Source organism: Pteropus medius, unplaced genomic scaffold (assembly GCF_902729225.1).
Source record: "Pteropus medius unplaced genomic scaffold, Ma_sr-lr_union100, whole genome shotgun sequence".
Taxonomy (NCBI): Eukaryota; Metazoa; Chordata; class Mammalia; order Chiroptera; family Pteropodidae; genus Pteropus; species Pteropus medius.
In genome coordinates, this window is record NW_024354875.1 from 7,823,401 (window position 1) to 7,829,868 (window position 6,468).

The following is a 6,468-nucleotide window of genomic DNA, read 5'->3' on the forward strand; positions in this document are numbered from 1 at the left end:
GCAAAAATAATGTTGGATGTGACCTTTAGAAATTCCTCAGTCTAGGAAGTATTTTGTGTTTATTTATTCACATTTCACTACTGGTCAGGTTCCTGGTTGTCCTGGTTTAAAAACACCTTACACGACAGTTCAGATGAATGTTCATACTGTATACATATGTATATAATCATAAAATTACCTGGAACTAATTACAAATAAACTAATTTCAAATTTTAATTACAACATTTTTACCTAGGCATACATCTAAACTATTAATACTATAATTATAATACATTTATTTTTCATATTTGTGACATATTATTTGTTAGTCTTAATATAAAACTAAGCCTTTCATCATGCCAACAGGGTCTACAAGTACTGGTCAGAGACCACTTCCTCCTCAGTTATCACATCTCTTCCACTTGCTCACTCCATCCCAGCCATGTTGGCCTTCTGAGCTTACCAAATAGACAATCACATCCTCTGCCTTGCTTTTGCACTTCCTGTTACTAAGCCTGGAGCATCCTCCACTTCAGCCTTCTACACATCTCACATATGTTCACATGACTCATAGCCTTGCTGGATTCAAATCTCTTTTCAAATGTCCTTTCCCTAAAGAAGCTTCCCCTGGCCACCTTATTTAATATAACACCCACATCACATTAACACATGCTGCATTTCCTTTCTTTCCTAGTTTTACTGATTTTCTTCTTCACTGGAATATCAGTGGAACATAGAGGAGGAAATCAGTTTTGTTTGATGCTGTACCCACAGCAACAGAAAGTGGTATCTGCTAAGGAAATATTTGCTGAATAAAAGATAGACTGGTCTCTCAGGGTGCCGAGCACTTTGATGTTAATTCACTGAAATCTCCTAGGTCCCTAGGGGGTGGTAAAAACCCATGAGTGAGGAATGGGAAGCAGTAGGATGTTCTGCCCTTGACCCAGGTAAATGCATAACCACTAGGTATCTCATCTTTTTGTAGATGTTTCCTTTCTGAAGTCACAGAGAAACATAGAAGAGACAGGGACTGATGAAGGATTACTGACTGCCTGAGCTCTACGACAGTATTTGGAGTGGAAAGAACCAGCTCACGAGGATTTAGTTTTTCGGGTTCTATATAAAAGTCAGAGTTCACCTTTTTCACTGTTAGGCCATAGATCATCTACTCAAGATCACTGAAATGTTTCCAGATGGCTTGCAGAAGTGCTAACATTTGGCTTCAGAGGTATTTTTTGAGTCCTTCTCCACAGCCAACATTTAAATATCAACCAAATAATATATTTACACACACTTCACATGTATTCTTTAAGAAAGATGAAGGCACCATGTCCTAAAACAGAAAAGGACTACAAACATAACAGAAGGTGCTATTATACACAAGGATTTCGGAGACCTGTAAAAATATTTAATCCTTGTTAAAAAAAAAAAAAAAAAAAAAAAACAAACAAGGGGCACAAACTGTAGCCTAAATCTTTATACCTGGCTGGGAAAGAAATCCTTTCCATTCTAATTGCCCATTATCATTTTTAAAGCCTCCACAACAGTTTTCATTATTTTGAAAAAGGCAAAATATGAAAATATGTTTTGATGGAAAGAATTAGAAAGGTATCTAACCATTTTATCACAGAATTTTTGAAAATAAAGATATTTTCTAATTCACTTTCAAAATTCATAGTATATAAAATTTTCATGGTGACCCTTACCAGGACAACTTTGTATGTATTTTGATCTTTTAGTACTGAGATTTCCCCTCATGTTCATTCATGTGCTTATCAACATCCTTCCAACAGCCACTCCCTGCCCCACTGCCCCATATAGTAAAGAGTGAGTACTTCAAAGTGTTTATCAAATAAGAGGAGATTCAGAAGAAATGTATAACATACTGGTCAGAACTCTGGGATATAAGCAATAATCATTGGCTGGAGTTAAAATAGGCAAAAATAAATTAACTGAATGATAGATTTCATGTTTAAAAGAGGGCTAGAGAAGCAGTCTTTGAGAAATAGATGGGTTACATATGTGGCTGAAGGACAAGAAGTACAATCAAATTGTACTATAGTAAAGGTCGAATTAGGATACTACAGGCCACATCCTAGACCATGGTGATGCTCCACACAGCACTGCTTCACACTCCATCACAAGAAATAAATTCTAATATATCTCCTACTTATGTGCATTACTCCCCCAGAAACAGTCTTAAATCAGAATATCTACTTGGCCCTGTTTCTATACTCTGGTTACCAGTGATCAGGAAGAAAAAGTATCCAAGAATACACTACTCTAAAAGGAATGGGGGAATCCTGGAGGAGGGCAGGTGGCAGCCTATAAGTGTGCCTTCCTTTGAGCCCACACACCTCCTGCAGCCCTGTCAATGTCTGCGAATCTTTGACTTGCAAAGTGCACTACAGTTCTGTCAGCTCCTGTAGTCACCTAAAGCTGAATCGCAATCATGGCAGGGATTTCATAAAAATGGATAGAATATGTGAGAAATTATAGGTAATTTTGGACTAATGAGTGGTTTCAGAAAATTAATCCAAAAATTTTGGGAACAGAATGAATGAGAGAGAGAGAGAGAGAAATGGAAAGAGATAGAGACAGAAGCAGAGTGGGAAAGAATAAATTTTCAATTATTCTATACCATTCCAAGGCCAAATCAGATTTGAACTGATGGCAAAGTGATAGTACTTTGTGATGATAGTACTTCATATGACATCTGGTACAGGTCTCATCCAAGGCTGGTGTTCTATCATTGAGCAAGCTCAGAAAATGTCCATGAGGCTTAAACCAGTACTATGGCTGACATCTCAAACTCTTTCACTAATTACAAATGTAAAAAAGGAATATGTTACTCCATATGCCACTAAAATTGTCTTTGGATTCATTTATATCTTGAGGTATGTATCTAACTCTGAGAAGACAGAATGAGAGAATTAAGCTTTTAAAACTCATTTCCATAGTTTTGTGTTTTCAGTACTCAATGCTAATGATCTTTTAATGCAGATTTTATCTGTGAGTTCTATTTATTGTAAGTGGTCATTAACATTTCTAGCTAATGTATTTATTTATTCATATTAAAAAATAGAAATGCAGAATATGTGTTGGATTCTCTGATTATCAGCAGATTGCTCAATCACATTCTAAGAATAATATCACTCACAAACTTTGAAATTGATAATAAACAATTGTGTTTGCAAAATATATGTTCTTTAATAAAATACTCTGGTTTTTTTTTTCCTCCTAAATAAAGCAGTGGGTATAGTTTATATAAATTAATAAATGCCAACTTATTTGGATTTAATAACTCTTCCTATGGATTTGGTAGCTAAATGTAAACCACCAGCTTTTAAAACTGGGGGCAATTATGTTTATTTCCAAGAAAACATGTAATTTTTGATTGTTTAACTCTCTAGAATAACATTGGACCTGTCAGGATTAATTAAACACGAATGATCCAATAGTCAGATGAAAACCATGATCCATCACAGTACTGATTAAAAAGAAAGAAACAAAAAAAATCGATGACAAAGGAGTTATGACAGATTATTTCAACTATGAAAACATCCATTATTTGCAATCTCCATGACTCATTATTCAAATGATCCTGCAGTTTCACCTTCCTTAAAATTTCCAGGAAAGCTTTTCTGATTCCTGGCCTGAATCCTCCATCTTTCTCTAATCCTATCCCATCTCCTGCCCACTATCTTAAAGAATACCTCCTTGAGACATTTATACCACTGAGTACTGTCAATAAATGTACTTTTCTGCACTGGAAGTTTCAACCAAGGGGAATTCAGCTACACAAACTTTTAGATTCAAAGTACTCTCAAAATTTTGCAAATTTTTGTGGTTTTTAAATAATTTGGATCACAGTATTCAATTAGACATTTTGAACAGACTTCTATCAAAGTAATGTATTGGCTTTAATTTGTCTGCTTTGTATCTAGGTCAAAATTAAAAAAAAAAAGTTCATAGCTTCTGGAATATCTAGGCTTCAAAGACAGTTCTTCCATTATAAAGAAATCCCACCAATACCATATAGAAGATTTCTCTTACAGTATAGAGCTGGAGCCTAGGTCCCTTCCCAATTGCTCATTTAAGGTAATCTCCATGAGGAAGTTAAAGTATAAAAAGCTTGTGTAACACACTTTAAGGAACTGTTCAAATACATGCTACATGTATACAAGTAAGCCAAATAAATTACCTTATAGAGTATAATACCATCACTTATCTTGGTGCATGAAATTCATGGATTAGAGACAAGAATTATAACCTGTATCGTTTCCAGTCAGTAGCTTTATCCTACTCAAAATTATTTTAACTTCTCATTTGTCTGTTTTTATCTGTAATTATCGTAATGATTAATTTTTAAATATACTATGTATGACAGTGATCAAAGCACTTTATATGTATTTTACTCAGCCTAACACTTATAGTAAGTTACTTACATAAACTGGTGTACTTTCAGTGACTATTGAAATTTCTGCTTTGCTTATGCTTGATGATATCTGTGTAGATAGATGACTGATACTTCAAGACTGTGAACTGCCAAAGCTCTTAATAAGCCATTTCCCTACACTACAAAGGCCCCAGAAGTTTTCCCGCCAGTGAAGGAACAACAAAAACCAATGCTACTATTATCTTGCATTACATTTTCCTTATTTTTTTAATGCCTTAGACTAGATCTTGAGTTACTGCTATGTAAAAGGCCACATGTTATAAATATACATTACAATGGTATATGAGACATGGTTCTCACTCTTTGCAATGTATCTTTGACATTCCTCTTACCAAAGTTTATTCTTCTTTATTGCTTGTTTCTGTGCTTGTTTTAGCTAAGGAGATATTACCATAATTATGCAATGAAGGCTTGAAATGTGCTTGTACAATGGACTTTCTTTTTGTACTATGAGAATAAAATGTTTCTGATGGACACAGGAGTACGTCACCACCCACACAAGCCTAAAGCAGAAACGCCTCAGTGTTTATATCATTCATGTGCTTATCACAATTAATAATTTTCTATTTGCTTTCTTGTTCATTGTCCTTATAACTAGTTCTTTGAAATTAAAGACTATGCTAATATTTTTCTTCAATATAACTACAGTGAACCCTGCTCAGAGTGCCTGGTCATTGAATAACTATATGAATGAATCAACTCTGAGGAGTGCTTTCATCTCATTTACTATACCCACATCAACCACAGAAACCACAAGAAAAACACATACAGATAACAAACTCATGGGAAATAAAATGTGTGTGTGTGTGTGTGTGTGTGTGTGTGTGTGTGTGTTTTCTTTTTGGATAGAGATCTTTTTTCTCTTGTTTGCCTACTTTGAATACTCTAATATTTTATTTTTTTTAAAGTGCAATATATGAAATAAACATCTCTGATATGCTGATAATTCCAAGTCAGAGCTCTAAAGGGTAGTCAGATGTTTGGGGATTTCGTTTTCTTTTTCCCACCACACTCTGCCTGAAACCTATCATTTTAGTGTTTTCTAGGTCACTGATTAAGAAAATAAAGATTTAATAGTAGGAATATATTCATATGTATCAAATTCTGGTTATAACTAGTACTTTTAAGCACCAATTTTACTTTTTTCCAGCTTGACACTTCACTCTATGGTTTTCTGATGTAACTAGATATCACACATCATTCTATGATTTGTTTCTTCCAAACCATTGGCTTTAATAGTATATTCAAAAAGTGTGGGAAAAGGTTGTTATTTTTTATTTCACATTTTTATTCCATTTTCATCCAGTCGATATAAAGCTATTTTCTAAATTATTGGCTAGATATGAGCATGGATCCTTATGAAGTATTTAAATGCATAAATACATATAACAACTGCAATTTTTTATAGCATAACAAAAAATTTCACTTAAAGGTCATTCAGTTTCTATGTATTTATTATAACCTTAATTCTATCCAAAGCACTGAGTATGCTTTTTTTATTTGGTATATTTTTAGGAAATATGTTCCTCTTCGAATCAACTTCTATAACAAGTTAAAGCTAATAAGCTCCGAGATTCAAATTATAAAATGACACACACTACACAATATTAGTTATTCTGTAATTTATATTCAAAATTGTAAAGATAATTTGCAAACATCTTATAATAAAATCTGAGCTAAAAGAAATGTCAGATTTTTCTTTCACTTTTTTTCGGCAGTATACAGATGTTCAGTTTTAAATATGTCACACTTTCGTACTTCTTTCTATCATGCTTTCCTTTTAATTTTTTTCCCTAAGGAATACAACAAAAAGGAAGAAAATTAAAATTCATAGCTATGAAATAAATTTCACAAAGATATTCTTTATTTTTACTCTCCATTTTTACCTTTCTCAAAGTTCTTCTTCTCAATTAATAAATTTAAAATTAGTGTATCTTGAAATTATGTAACATTAGGAATGTTATTTATAGGTTTCAACTTATCTGCCACTATCTGACATTCTTTTCAAACTTACAAATTCATCATATTTT